Raw genomic sequence first — 15,396 nt, 5'->3', positions numbered from 1 at the left:
TGGCAATATTAGGTAGTGTGGTCTTGTTGGAAGAAGTATGTCATCGTGGGCATGAGGATTTAAAACCCTTGTCCAGCTGCGTAGAAGCCAGTCTTCTAGTGACCTTCAAGTGAAGTAGAAGTCTCAGCTCCTCCTGCACCATGCCTGCCTGGACATTGCCATGCTCCCACCTTGATAATAATGGACTGAACCTCTGAACCTATAAGCCAGCCCCAATTAGATGTTGTCCTTATCACGGTGTCTTGGTCAAGTTGCCTTGGTTGTAGTGTCTCTTCATAGCAGTAAAACCCTAATTAAGACATTGGGGTAACAAGGATGAACATCTCAATCCCTCTATAGAAGTAGTTCTCAACCTATGGGTCTTGATCCCCACAGAGGTTGTGTTATCAGATATTCTAAGTAGCAGATATTTACATTACAATCTATAACAGTGGCAAAAACTACAGTTATGAAGTAGCAATGAAATAATGTTATGGTTGGGGGTCACCACAACATGAGGAACTGTGTTAAAGGGTCACAGCATTAAGAGGTTTGAGAATCACTGGTCCATGACATCTTTCCCTAGGGAATCTTCCTGTAACAATATTTTCCTCTCTTGAGCTTTTTGAACTTCTTGATAAAAGAGAGTCCTGTAGATGACTAAGGGTGGCAAAGAACTAATCCAGCTGAAGTCAGTTAGCACCCCAACAGTTGCACAGTGCAGGTGTAGCTGAAACCCAAACAGGAAACACGCATTGAACATCCTGTTACAACAAAATAGAGAGATACACATTAGACACTTGCCAAAACCACAGCATCACTATTAGGCTGCTGTGCTAATCTTGTTCAATAATGCTCAGAAAAGGAGGAAAGGCAGTGCTGAAAACTATAGCAAGTGGGATAACAAAGCTGAGTATACTGGATGTGCACACCTTCATGTAACCAGGTCTGTGGCGCTTGTTTCCATAGAAACTGTGTATCATCTTCAAAGGCAGAATGAAGCTGTTATGTTGCTGAAGAAGAAAGAGATAAGTCAAAAGATAGTTGTCAGAAAAATTGCATATGTATTAAAGCCAGAATACAAATGAGAGTACATATTAAATATATTTACAAAATTATTACAATGTTGAATGTTAGTTTTCCTTACTGCTCTTATTGTTTCTTTTGCAGTGTTAGAGGTGAAACCCATACAGAGCCATGGGAATGACAGACAAATGATTTGCTGTTGCATTGCACAGCCATCTTAAACCCTGATGTCATAAAACCCAGTCTCCTGAAGAGAAAACCTGCGAGATTCTTAGACGTAGGAAGGTCCTCACAGGCTTCAACAAAGGAGTATGGACAAGATGAACGATTCCTAGAGTGGTGCATTGTGAGTGAGTGCCACTTCCCTACAAGGTATGTGGACTTCCTATTCCCTGCATTGAGTGTGGTTTCATCTAATAAAAGGGTCTTTGCATACTTAAATTACAAAAGGTCAGAGAGCAACCTGGGGACACTGTCTGTTGCCAGAGGCAGAAAACAGATACACACTGCTGCTGAACGTGGAGTTCCGGCTGCTGCTTCCAGAAACAAGGAAATCAGAAAGATTTCCTTCAGAAGGAACAGGACCAGGGTCACACTTTGATTTCAGAATTCTACCTTCAACGCTGTGGAAGAATAAATTTCAGTTCTTTTACACACGAGTTTTAAGTACTTTGCTAGGAAACTCCTGGAAAGCTAAGACAGAAATAAAATTTTCATTTGCAGATGCGAAGTATGATCCAGGTATGGTGGCACATACGCAGTTGTCAACCTAGCATTTGGGAGGCTGAGGCAGGAGAATCGTTACAAAGGCTGAGGTCAGCATGATCTACATAGTGAACTGTAGGCCAAGCAGAAAGGAAAAAGAGAAAGAAAGAAAGAAAGAAAGAAAGAAAGAAAGAAAGAAAGAAAGAAAGAAAGAAAGAAAGAAAGGAAGGAAGGAAGGAAGGAAGGAAGGAAGGAAGGAAGGAAGGAAGGAAGGAAGGAAGGAAGGAATTAGAGAAAACATAAGAGTTTTCTCTGTCTCCATGAAGTCATGACCTAGTTTGAGGATGTTGCTTGCCCCCATTGGCCACATTTCCAGCTCTAGAGCTAATAGTTAGGCTGCCATGGGAACTTTGGTCTTTGTTCATCAGCTTGTTTTAGTCTTTCAATCTTACATATTGTCTTAGTTAGGGTTTTACTGCTGTGAACAGACACCATGACCAAGGCAAGTCTTATAAAAACAACATTAAATTGGGGCTGGCTTACAAGTTCAGTAGTTCAGTCCGTTATCATCAAGGTGGGAGCATGGCAGCATCCAGGCAGGCATGGGGCAGGCAGAGCTGAGAGTTCTATGTCTTCATCCAAAGGCTGCTAGTGGAAGACTGACTTCCAGGCAACTAGGGTGAGGGTCTTAAGGCCCCACCCACAGTGACACACCTACTCCAACCAGGTCATACCTATTCCAACAAGGCCACACCTCCAAATGGTGCCACTCCCTGGTCCAAGAAGATACAAACCATCACACATACATATCTAAATAGACCTCCTCAGTGGTCAGAAAAAAAAAATAGCCTAATTTCTCAGCAGTATCAAAGGCCTGCTTGGACAATTTTTTTCTGTACAGATATGAATTTTCTTCTTGTAAGAAAAATCTTGTTTAGTTTCAGACATCCTGATACAAGGCAAAAATACTTCAGTTAAAACTCTAACCATCTCCATGGTTTAAAAATAAACTCTGAGCACTACAGTCTACCCCAATAGGTTGTCAACTCAGTTAGAAACAAGCTGTCTGCATATTACTCTAACTACAAAATCGACAAATTAAATAATAGCTTCACAGTAGTCATTTTATAATTATATGTTCCATTGTACTCTTAAATGAGAATTGTTTAATTTTTTAAAATTTTAAACTAAGGAATCTTTTTGAGGTGATGGGAATGTTAGAAAAAAATCAAACTTCAGTCATCACCATATAACTGCACACGTATTGAAATGTTGTATGACATGTGAAGTGAGTGAATTTTGAAACATGGAGATAATTAAAAAGCAAACTTGCCCATCCTAGTAGGAAATAGCAGCTGTGGAGCTGCAGATATAGGGTGGGTTTAGTGAGGAGTAATCAGAGATGGCATTTACCTCACTGAGGTAATAGCCAAGAGGAGACAAAGATGTCATGGCTATGCTGCCACAGTGTCTTGCAAAGAGAATCTGGATAAGCCAGGGTCTTGTCAGATGAAAGAAATTCCAGAGACAATGGCCCTCCAGAGTATACATGAGTGACTTTTATGCTATCTACAGGCTGAGCTGAGACTTTTGAAGACCTTTCAAGGCATTATCCCTTCCAAGATATCTACAGGGAAACATTACTAAGAACTGACGTCAAATACATCAATCCATTTCATGCTCAATTGCAAGCATGGTGCAAATACTACTCTAAATAATACAAGCAGAACTCCACTAATACATAGTCTAGCTGCCTCTACTTAAAAAAAAGTGGGGGGGGGGGATGCAGTATAGTTTCTCAATGATGTCTTGTGGAGCCCTAGTTATAAAACCCTTCAAAGCAATAGCTGTATGAAAAGTACTAGATGTGGAGGTAGAGGTGTTCATGTTTCATTCCAAACCATAATTGATTTTTAATTGCTAGTTCAGCAAAGAGTTTCAGTTTTTATCTTACAGGATCTTACTAAGACCAATGGCAGACACCATTTTTGACAATATTTTCTCATAATTTGGTATGCAGTGAGAATGCTCCTTTGATAAATTGCTTATGTAAGTCACTCTCTTTATTAGTCAAGTAATCTGAAATATAAATTATAAGCTTTTCAAGTATTTGTTTTTTCACATCTAGAAACTAATGACTTCAGTTACTTGGGAGACTATTATGGCAGATTTTTCTGCAAATGACTATTTAAATGAGTTTTCAGTATGGGAAAAATATGTCACTTGTAAGTAATGTATTCTGATTATTTTCTAATGTTGATAGTCATTAATAAAAATCATTTTCAGCCATTTAGGTCATATTAAACTGTTAAATTCATTATTATTTAATTATATTAAATTTGTGTGACTCAAAAATAACCAGGGGATCTGAATTCAAAAAAGATAATATAAAAACAACAAGTAACTCCTGTGTTTTCTGTCTACCTGTGACAATCGTTGCTAATTAGGAGAGTTAGAAATTCAGATGCTCACTAACCTTGTGTGCGAGGGAACCTATCTCAGCTTTCCTCTTTATAAAACTGAACCTATTAAGATGTGGCTAATCTATATCACAAGATTTCTTTTGGTGCTAAGCAGGAAGTCTTGTGCAAACATGGAGCACCTGAGACAGAGAACAGCCATCAGGAAAGACATAGACCCACCTCTGACCAGGGCTGATGGGTGAATCCCTTGAGAGGGCTTCTTAGTAGTGTTATAATACATTCACCAAGCTGGTGAGAGAGGAATGAAAGGGAAGAGGTGAGTCTTTTAAGAGTGTATCATACCCCATATATATGTTTGGCTATGGTACCAAAAGCAGTCTTGGATGCAACAGGATCCATGTCAAAACACCTGTTCCATTCTTCACAGAAATGGATAAAACAATCATAAATTCATTCACAGTGGAGCATAAAAGACCCCAAGTAGACAAAACAACCCCAAGTAAAAAGAATAATGCTGGCAGTATCAGCATTCTTCCTTCAAGCTATACGACAGAGCCATGGTGAGGAAAACAGCATGGTACTGACACAAGGCAGACATGTAAACCCATGGAAGAGAACAGGAGACCCAGACACAAAACAATGAAGCCACATCAGTTCATTTCAACAAAGATGTCAAATACTTACCGTGATGGGGCAGTCTTTGAACAAAAAATGCTGGGGAAAGTCACATGCAGGAGAATCAAATTATTGTCAAAAAAATTCTCACTCACCTCACTCAAAGCCCAGTGCCAAGTGGATCAAAGTCATTAATATAAGACTCAAGAACTCTGAAACTGGAAGGAAAAGTAGAGAAGACACTGAAAAACACACTGAAAAACACAGGTATAGGTGAGCGCCTTCTGCATAGGACTCAAATGCTCAGGAACTAAGATGAGTCATGAAGAACAAGGCCTCAAAAATGGTCCTGAGGTGTAGAAGTCTCTATGCTGTAGAGCCAAGGTCTTCAGTTCAACACCCACTCCACACACATACTCACATACCACACCCTTACAGTCAATGAGACAGTTAAGCAACTAAAGAGTAAAGAGATAGCCTGCAGAATAGAACATCTTTGCCTGCTTTATACCTGACAAAGGACTGATATCCAGAATATATGAAGAACTCAAAACTCTTAACAAATGATCTAATTGCAGATTGGGCTGAGGTGCTAAACAGACTTGCTCACACGTACAAATGGCTATATAATTAACTAATAATGTTATTTTTATTGCTGCTGTTGTATGTGTTCAACATCCTTAGTCATCAGGGAAATCCAAATGAAAACTACATTGAGTTCAAGATGGTTATCAACAAAAAGCGCATACTACACAGTGCTGGCGAGGGCATGGGGAAGGAGGGACACGTACTGATATCCTGAGGCTAGTCTGCAGAGAATAAGTTTGTTTGTTAAGTTCTTCCCTAGGTTGGGCATTGGTCTGTCTTCAGATGTGAACAATTGAGATGCACGTTGGTGTCAAATCACTGAGGGTTTATATTTGAGAAGGCAAAAGTGACTCTGTGTGCATTTATTTCAAAGACCTGAAAGCCTTTCCCATAAAGTTGTATGCATATCTAAACTGACTGCTAATGACCACTGTTTACACCATTCTAATAACAAGAAAAAACAAAACCAGAGATAAGCCTTTCGAGTTCAAGGACAAAATGTGTGTGTGTGTGTCTGTGTGTGTGTGTGTGTGTGTGTGTGTATTGGAGGGTGAAGACAAATGAATCAAAATCAGCATTTTTGCAATTTAATCCACCTGGCCACCTTAATAACATGTCGATTAAATGATCTACATGCACTAAAAACTCCTTGGTATACTATAGAGAATGTACATGGCAAAACACTAAAAACTATCCGGGATTCAAACTGATTATGAGGAAACATTGTCTAAAAACCTGGAAGTATCCACTCTATAACCCAGCAGGACCCTGGGTTGTTGTCCAGAGGGCCACGTCATCAAAGGAAGAGACTACATGGTTTCTTATAAACGGTAAGCTGGGCAGAGCTGTTGTCCTTTGCTTGTGAGGAAATTACTGTCAACCCCTCAGTGCCTAAAACCTGTTTTCCTCCAGACCTAAGCCTATACCATTCATGTGACAATCTCCTTTCCTCTCTCATCCAGCCCTGCTCTTTATGCAAAATGCTTCTTAGGTCAAGTTTGAATAATCATCAATTTTATACCATAGAAGCCTGAAAGATACAGTCTCTCTCTCTCTCTCTCTCTCTCTCTCACACACACACACACACACACACACACACACACACAGACACACACACACACACACACACACATTCTTCAAATGCTCTCTGTGTGTACAGACATCAGATGTCTCAACTTGAACTAGTCTGCTTTGCAGCTGTATTTGAGTGAACCCCTGCAACCCATGGGTCATCTGAACAGTGTTCCAGGTTCTATCACTTAGGGAAAAGGTAACACTGTTTCACCATCTTTTCAACAATGTTGCAATGAATCTTCCTTCAAGTACTAAAAGCCTGCCTGGCCTTAGCCAAAGTAGACTCCTAACCAGTCTCAGTGAGTAGTACGCCTCCCTTTTCTAAAGCTGGTAGCTCTGAATAAATTAATGAGGTCATCACTTACCCTCAGAGGACTGACTTCTGAAAAAAGGAATATGTGACACTTGAAAAGGTAAATCTTCTTATCTTTCCAGAGAAATACAAATATCTTCCTCTGCTCATTGTGTATTCAGCTTTTCTCTGTATTACATCATGAGCAACGATGCAGGTCATTAGTTCAGCACCTGGATATGATCATTTGTTAGATGAACTACCATGTCAGGGTTTTGAACTGCAGCAATCAGTCAGGAGTTTCTCTTTTCCCTTGATTTATGTTTTTGAGTATGTTAATGAATGTTTTATAGATTTTAATATATATTTATATATTTGATTTATGTATAAAAGTTGATATATATATATGTATATATATAACAATTAAATAAATGTTGCATCTTGACTGTTAACAATACTATGCCATACTTACTTGAATATCAAAAATCTAAATGTTTATGTAAACCATTCTCTTTATTAGTCAAGTAATAAAAAATGTAAATTACTGGCTTACTGGTAAGTTATTTTTTACTGGTAAGTTACTGGTAGAAATATCAAAATTATTACACTTGAATATCAGAAATCTAAATGCACTGTGTAAATTAATTTTATGTTATCAGATAAGCATATTTTAAATTTTAAAATTAACATTTAGTTTCTAATCTCTTTTCCTCCTCCAACCTATTCTTTGGCAGGATGTGCAACTAGATTTTTGCTAAACTAAGCTTGTTCTTCTAACAGAGTAAAAACCTGCTTCCAAAGGGTGAAATTGTACTTTGATGCTTTCTTGGAAAGGCTCTGTAGTCTACTTTGAGAAACAGCAGCCTAGATCTGCCTCTGATTAAGAAGAGCCATTTCTTTAACCCATCTGCAACAAAGCGGTTAGTGGCCACAGACAAATCATGTTACGGGACTTTCTCTTTTCTTTTCCATGGCATTACTTTTTTATGGCCTCTAGAAACATTGCAACTTGTAGGTTTCATCTTTATAGAATCAGGAGAAAATCAATAATTTTGCAAAGGGATGTTCCTGGCTCTGACAGTATAAAAATGTATGGCTCACTATTCCAGGCATTAGAGCTCTATAAAGGTTGAATTAGGAGACTCATGACACTGGAGTAGCAGGTAGTGTCCATGCAGAGAAGCCAGCATGCTTCCACAAAATAGGGGAGTGACTAACACAACACTTCCAATCGTATATTAAATAGAAATGCATTTTACAACACACACACACACACACACACACATACTACACAGACTCACTCAACTTTACATAGAACTGTAACTAAAATTTTATAAAACAACACTACTGGAATTACAACAAGAACACTAGTATGTTCTATTTCTTTGTTCTATGTGCCCTGTTTGTTTATAAGCAGATCGTGAGCTAGTAATAGATTTCATATCCTACTTACAGTTTTCCATTCTGTGAGAGCACCATGAAGTGTGCTTCAGAGAATGAGGAGGCTGGGAGAGCATGAGCCATGAGTCTTTGAACAGTGCCAGGGCAGTGTTCTTGTAAGGAGCAGCTCAACAGGAGCCTGAGGTTGTAATCCAAAGCATGAGACTTTTGCTAAATCACAGTCTACTTAGTTAACATAGACTCAATTGCAAAGAGCAGGTAGCAAGTGCTAATTGTTTATTTAGTCCAGGGCTGTTAGGAATAACAAAGTAAGTGTGTTTTTCAATTTAAATTTGAAGTAAGTTCATACTTTAGGTAACCAGATTGGCAAAGAGACTTTTGAAGAGCTCAGATTCCTTCCCGCTCCTTCCGTGTTTTGAAAAGGGAGTCTGCGCTCAAATTTAGCCTGAGAATCTGCAGGGAAGAAGATTGTTTGCATACAAAAAAGAAAAAGCTAGCATTGTATAATATTCTAGACAGGCCCTGGGGAATCTTTGAACTCCTCACAGACCATGGATTTGGGTCAAGATCCAATCCTTGGGGAAAAAGAAAGGCTGTTGAGAGAAGAAATGTCAGGAGCATTTGAACACCTGAGCTAAAGAACCAGATGGAGATGCTGAAGGTAAGCCCCACTCCAGATGGGAAGGTCAAGAAAACCAGGAGCACGGGAAGAAACCAGAGCAGATCACAGGCCCAAGTGGCTTCCCAAGGAGGAGGGAAGTAAGAGGGAGCTGCCACCCCCACCCCAGGAAGCCAGAGAATAATCTCAGAGGTCATTCCTCTCCCTCTCCTTCTCTCCCAACAGGGAAGGGCTATCACTGGAAATGCAGCAATTGAGTTGGCTGGCCCGTGAGCCCAGGGAACTCTTTGCCTCTGCTTCTCCAATACTCCTGGTTTCTTACTTTGGTTCTAGGGGTTGAACTTGGGCTCTTGTGCTTGCAAAGCAAGTGCTTTGCCAGATGAGCTGTTTCCCCTGCTCTATAAACCATTCTTATTCTTCACGGCACAGACCTTACTTAAGCATCTATCAGCAGGCTCTTGCCACAACTACAAAACTTTTGAAACACAAGCTCATGTATTAATTTGAATTTGGTTTTTAGCGGCTTGAAAGGCTTTAACTTAAAAGTAGGTGTCTTTAATTAGTTCCAAGTTTTTAATCTAACTTCTACTGGAAATCATGCTCCCTTAATTTGATATTTAATGATAGATAAGTAACCTTTAAAAAGAGAAAAATCAAACTAAGTGTTAAGACCTGGCAATATCATCTGTACTCCAGTGCACATAAGGAAAATTAGTTTGGGCTCAATGTGTATAAAACAATGCAGAACCCAGACAAAACGTCTGGCAAATTAATGAATAATCTAGATGTGAATTTTAATGTCATAGAAGATGTTTTCTAAGGAATAATTTTGGAGGAATCTTATACTAGAATTCAAAATCCAGTAGTTGAAAGGCACTGCCACTTACAATTCAGGGTTCTGCCCATCTCTATGTGCTATATAATTTTAGATTCAGTCTCCCATTGCTGAGGCTTTGTAGGACATTCCTTGTTTGTACCAATGTAGAAAACATCTCTTATCCCAGCATACATAGGTCAGTGCTGCAAGTAAATGCTGCAGATATGAGCAAAGACTTCATTACAGCAAACCCCTTGGAGGTCTCAACAGAACTTTGAAAAGAAGCTTTGCAATGTCTTTTTGTTTGGTTTGCTTTGTTAACAATAGGCTCAGCCTCGTTCTCAGATTTAGAAGAGAAAAGAAACCCCCAATGAAGTCTTTGTTCCTCACAGTTCCCTAGTAGACATCTTCATATATTTTCTACCACTCAAATGTTTGTTACAAATAACACATCACCTTCTCTTTTAATCAATAACTTTATAGCTCCCATTCATTTGTTCCATAAATATTGTCAAATAAGACAATCTATTTTAAGTAAGAATCTATTTTAAGTGCTGAGCACTCCAAGACAAGGACAGTTCACACTTTGCCACTTAAGTAGAAGTAGCACAAAATAAAGACAAAACTATGTGACAGGAAATCCTATTTGAACACTAGAGCTGGGAGTCCTTGCTGTACAGGGAGGCTGACACTGAGCTCCCACATAGTGCTGGGCATGCATCATTGGGAAAGATAGGAAGAAGATGCCTGGGCAGCAAACAAAGATGTGTGTGTGTGTGTGTGTGTGTGTCTGTGTGTGTCTGTGTGTGTCTGTGTAGAAATGCAGAAAAGCCAGGACTAGAAAGAAAGCTGTAAAAATGCACAGAACCTTTTACCTGTGACCAAGGTTAAATAAAAGGGGAAAGCATTGAATGGGTGTGAGCAGGAAAGTAACATGACTGGATTTACACTTATAAATGCATATCCCAGCAGCCACGTGGAGGGTTGACAAAGGGAAACAAGGACAGAGGCATCAGTCAAAAGACTTTCCTGAAATGAGAAAAGGTGGTCACATGGACCAGTCCCAGGGCAGTGAGAGTGATTCTGTTTTGGAAGCCTCCTGCAGGCTTTATTAGCTGCCTCCCTGGGAGCTACCCTCCCCTACTTCAGTCCTTGCTCATGATGCTTTGACAGCCAACGTTGGCCCAACTGTACTCTGATATCCCATTCCCATTTTTATTCCTGCCCCTGCTTGCTATTTAACACTGCTCAACATGTCGTGGTTGTCCAAAGGACTTCTCGGAAAGGCAGCTGGGATAAGTCTGCACAGCCTCTCTCTTGCTTTACAGCTGATAAAAATGAAGGAATTTTATCCAGCTCTGCCCTTAACTAACACTAGACGGAAATGTGGAGACAGAACAAGACATTCCCCAGGCATGTTCCAGTGGACAAGCATTTCTGAGCATCTCTGTGGTAATTTACTTTTGAAATGTTAATGGCCTTTATTTACCTAGAGAGGGAGATGAAGTAACTGCACATCTCTGACTTGTGTGGCAACAACAGAACTCCCATTTGGGAAGTTGTAATCTGCTCCACAGCACTACTTTCCAGAGCATCAAGATGGGTGTAGTAGACAAAAGATGGCTGAAAGGCGCAGGGAGGCCAACCCCTCTACAGTGTTTTCAGGTTCTTATCATTGTTAGAGAAAGAGCTCAGAGGCGTGGCAAGTGAGCCTTGAATACAAAATGGAAGTATCCAAGAGATGTAGAGAAACTCTATATTGTGACAAAAAGGTTAGTTCACAAGAATGTGAGCTACTTGGAGTCAGTCATTTCTCTAAGGATGGAGGACAGTACTTTTCCTGGGAAAGCTTCATGGTAGGGAGGCTGATTCGTGATCCAAGTAGGAGATACAGTCCATTCCTCCTTTTTGTCATTATGTCTTTGACATATGTCTTCTGAGAGCAACACTGTTCAAGGCTGACAAAAGGGAGATGCCAGTAACTCAGTGTATCCTCTAAGTCGATGAAGCAGAGGCTGGTCAGTCAGGGTATCCTCTGAGTCTGGATGCTGTCCCAGGTAGTTTTAGCAAGGTCTGCTGCGTGTCACTGCCAGGACATGAAGTCCTATGGTAAAAATGTTCTGCTTAGTAATGAGCCTCCACACACCATGCAATTGCCTTTTCCCCTGTGGAATACAGCCTGCATCCAAAGCAATGAGTTTTACAGCATCAAATACCAGTCTTCAAAATCATGGCACATCTGCGATATGCTTAGAAAGCCCACAGCAGGCTGCAAACATCTAAAGACCTAGGTGTCGAAGCCTGAGATGAAAAAAAAAAAAAAAAAAAAAAGACCAACAACTTGGGAAAATCTACTAAAGTAAATGTTTGATGTTAAGATCTGAATACTCAGGAGTCCTATTTATCATCAAGGATTAGCAGTTTTTAAAATTCAAGATCCAGTAAAGATACAGCTAGAAAATCTCTTCCTAGAGCTCCCCTCTTATTATTAAATAAATTCATTATAGACTTGAGTTTCTATGGGAACTCTTACACACTTTATCCTTCATGAAAGGGGGAAATGGAGGGAGGGAGAGAGGAAGAAAGGAAAGGAGTTGAGAGAAAGGAAATTGTAAAAAAGCATTTGACTTAAAAAATGGGAAACTGTGCTAGCTATTCTATTGTGACATTGTCCAGAACCAGGGTTTTATCACAATTCATTGACTCTGGTTTTAAAAGGTACAAAGCTGTGAATTTTTATTTCATCATAAAAATGATTAACATGGCTTATAACTAAATGTCAAAATAGATTTTGTTACATAATCTAATTCAATTTCTCAGCTATGAGATGTTGGCAGAAGGAACAATTTATGCTAAGCTTCTCAATTCATATTCTTTTTATCGTTCTTCCCCCCTCCCCCCCAGACTTTCTGACAACAAGCTTCATACTTCACTGGAGAAATTTGCAATGAAACTCAACTAGGAATATTGTCTTGAAAATGTTCTTCTCTGAGTATTCTCCACCGTTGGCTTCTATTACATCACAATAGAATGAGAAAGAGTCTCAGGACCCATCACTGACTTCCCAAGTGAGCCTTTGCATTGTATCCTCTGATAAATGCATACCTTGCATTTTGAGAAGTGCTGCCTCAGGAGACCGTGTCCAGTGTTTCCTTATCACTCCTCCTGCTACCAGTGTTCAGCCACTGAGTTCCCAAGAACAGGATCCCCACTCTGTTAGACATATTTGGTCCCTAGGGTCTCAACTGAGTTTTAAGAACTCCTCAAGTATATATAAAACTCAGCCTGCCCTGGAATATCTCACCACATTGCTTCTGTGACAGGAACTCAGTTAAGATCTCCCAGTTGTCTCAGAGTCTGACCTCTACCCCACTGTCTATAATTCCATGCTAATTGCTCAGAGCAGCCCTGTGTCATGAGGATGGTACCAGGATGACTGACGTCAGATACAAGGATCAGGTGTGTCCTGTCCAAGAGTCACCATATCTTAGCTGCCCTGAGTCTCTCTCTCCTGAGTTTAAGCCTTTTCCTCCTCATGATTCGGAGACAGTTGTTTCTCAGCCCCTTTCCTCTCCTCCTCCTTGTAACATCATTCACTATAGAGCTTTTCAAGCACTAAGATTTATGTGCCTATCACCTTTTCTAAAGAATTCCCTACTGTGCCTAAATTTGAAGTGAGTTAAGATAGCAGGGATTTGGGGCAGTGAAGCTAATCACTATCAGCTGTCATCTAAGGAGAATTATGTTAATACTGAGCCAGTGGAACTGATGTTTGAAAGGGGGTTGGGTTTTTGGTATTAATAGAAGAGGCAATGTCTGGCCTTTTCCGCTACAGAGAAGGAGTCAGGAAAACATCTTCAAGGGGAGGGGGCTTCCTTTCTCCAGACTGATTTTAAGTCTTGCTCTTTTTTTTTTTTTTTTTTTTTTTTTTTTTTTTTTTTTTTTTTTTTGGTTTTTTCGAGACAGGGTTTCTCTGTGTAGCCCTGGCTGTCCTGGAACTCACTCTGTAGACCAGGCTGGCCTCGAACTCAGAAATCCGCCTGCCTCTGCCTCCCAAGTGCTGGGATTAAAGGCGTGCGCCACCACGCCCGGCTAAGTCTTGCTCTTAAAAGTGAAGATGTAACTCTGATGTAATTGTTCACTCAGGCTTCTCTGTGGACAGAGCACCTGGTGTCACCTACAGCCCCATCTTATCTTCCTTGCACACAGTTTTACAAATCATATGCCATCTATGAACTTCATACAACTAACCCCTAAGTACCTCGCCTATCAGTCACGTTCCACATGTAATCCACTTCTTACTAGTCTCTACTCTTAGTTTGCACAGGCATTTCCCTGGTTGAATCTGATGGTCCTTTTTATACCTAATTACCGGTTTTTTCCACTTGTCTGATCTAAAACTTTGTTTTATATAGTGCTCTTGTTTCCTGAAAGATGTTCTTCACCATCCCCTACAGATTAATAATGCTACCAAAACAATATCATTAGCACATGTATCTCTCTTGAATCCTATAGTCATGTGAGTGTGTATGTACATATACATGTACATTTCACTTACATAGCTCTCAGAAAATTTACATTTAACATAATGTCCCAAAGTGTCTTCCCAGTTTGATCCACCGTAGCTTATCGCAAGGACAAGTTGCCTGTATCTCTGAGCATCAGCATCACATTGCTCTCTTGCCCTTATCCCTCCCTTTCTCTTTTGCTCTTTAAGACCCAATTACCTTGAACCTTAGTTATCTCTTATCCTGCATTTGTACATCAGTCATTTAACTAGACTCTAATGTCCATCATGTTAGGTTGTATAGTCATATTATTTTGCTGCATAAGATATTGTTTTTCAGATTGCAATAAAAATCCAGCCAGTCAGGCAGTGGTGGCACATGCCTTTAATCCCAGCACATGGGAGACAGAGGCAGAAGGATTTCTGAGTTCAAGGGAGCCTGGTCTACAGAGTGAGTTCGAGGACAGCCAGGGCTATATAGAGAAATCCTGTCTTGAAAAACAAAACAAAACAACAACAACAAAAAATTCATCCTTCTTAGCGTGGCATACTTTATACTTTATTTTCACTATCTATATCCTGCCTCCTTCTGTGGTTCTTTGTATCACCGTATGTTCTATGTCAATGTATAAAGTATTCTAAATGACCCGGGGGACCTCATGTTTCCTGGTCCTCTACTCTACCAAGTCTATGGGCTAAGCAGAACACATCCCTAGCCCAGTGGTGTATACTGTAGTACCTGGTAAGTCTGAGACTAGTCTCCATTACTTAGGGCAATGCTCAAGGGATACAAGAGCAGCTACTCCCGTCTATGAACACTGATGTGAAGATTCTAGGTAGGTCCCTTCCCTTGGAAGATGGTTTTCTTCCCACTTTATTCTTAGGTACAACTTGCATATTAAAGGATCAGCCGTTGTTTTGTTTAGTTTCGTGTCAGTCTCTCTATACATACTCTAAGTATCTTGATCCTAATAGACAGAGTTCCTGGTTAAGGCAGATGTTACTAAGAATTGACTGAGAGAAAGCTGGACATCTGAGTATGAAATAAATTCAGATTATAGAGCTGATCTCCAGTTTTCTTGCCAAGGCCTGAAATAAAACGATCAGGTCAAAGCCATTTTGAAACTGAAATTCCTCACGTCAACTAATGGTCACTCATTGCCAGGCTCATGGGGTGATGTCAGAGGCATTGTATTGTGATTGGGATGGGGGGTGGGGGGCATGCACAAGGAAAATCACAGGCCTCAGGATCCCAGCTTAGAGAAGTGGTCAGGATGGCTCCAAGAGACAAGGAGCTGGACTGTGTCTTTTAAAGACATCAAAGTTACAAATACAGAATAACATGAAAGA

This window comes from Mus caroli, unplaced genomic scaffold (assembly GCF_978045245.1).
Source record: "Mus caroli unplaced genomic scaffold, Mus_caroli_1 scaffold_2, whole genome shotgun sequence".
NCBI lineage: Eukaryota > Metazoa > Chordata > Mammalia > Rodentia > Muridae > Mus > Mus caroli.
The sequence above is the reverse complement of the archived record's forward strand: the minus strand, read 5'-3'. Positions refer to the sequence as shown.